The sequence below is a fragment of the Syngnathus scovelli genome, chromosome 2 (genome assembly GCF_024217435.2).
Source record: "Syngnathus scovelli strain Florida chromosome 2, RoL_Ssco_1.2, whole genome shotgun sequence".
In the NCBI taxonomy this organism is placed as follows: domain Eukaryota; kingdom Metazoa; phylum Chordata; class Actinopteri; order Syngnathiformes; family Syngnathidae; genus Syngnathus; species Syngnathus scovelli.
Window position 1 is genome coordinate 3,815,001 of NC_090848.1, and position 528 is coordinate 3,815,528.

Consider the following 528-nt stretch of genomic DNA (forward strand, 5'->3'; position numbering starts at 1 on the left):
CGTCCATCCCAAAGACGAACAGCCGAAGGCAGCAGCAGCCGCCGAGATGCAAGTGCTCAATGAGACTTTGCCAGCTGCTGTTGGTGCAGCTTTGAGGCTGTGTGTGTGTGTGTGTGTGTGTGTGTGTGTGTGCCTATGTGTGTGTGTTTGGAGGTCCTAATATGTCTCACTCCAGGAGACACACTCATTATAGAGTACACTGTGATTACATCATCTGGACATTTATCTCACTGTGGCCACTCTAATGTGATTGTGTTTGGCAGTTAAGTGTGTTTGCAACAATTTAAATCGTCCAACTATAAATTGTGCATTACGGTTTTCATGTAAAAACAAATTAAGAGAAAAAATGGACCTTAAAAGGGAATTCTTTCTCTTTATAATAATTTGCTGTATGGGACCACTTTTTGATTAATATTAACCTTGCATTTGCGGAATATGAGAAAATTCACCATTTGAGCCATCTTGAGCGGCGGCCATTTTGCCGCTTGCTGTCGACTGAAAATGACATCACAGTTGCCAGGTCGTAGG

General features: G+C 42.8%; 1 protein-coding gene across 1 annotated transcript in view; it reads right to left on the reverse strand.

Annotated features, from left to right (window-relative positions):
• Positions 1-126, reverse strand: part of LOC125988294 (leucine-rich repeat-containing protein 3) — a 2,157-nt gene extending 2,031 nt beyond the window's left edge. The window contains exon 1 of the mRNA XM_049753329.2: positions 1-126. This exon is cut by the window's left edge and continues 71 nt beyond it. The gene's annotated coding sequence lies outside the window, so the exon portion shown is untranslated.
• Between the last annotated feature and the right edge of the window lie 402 nt (positions 127-528).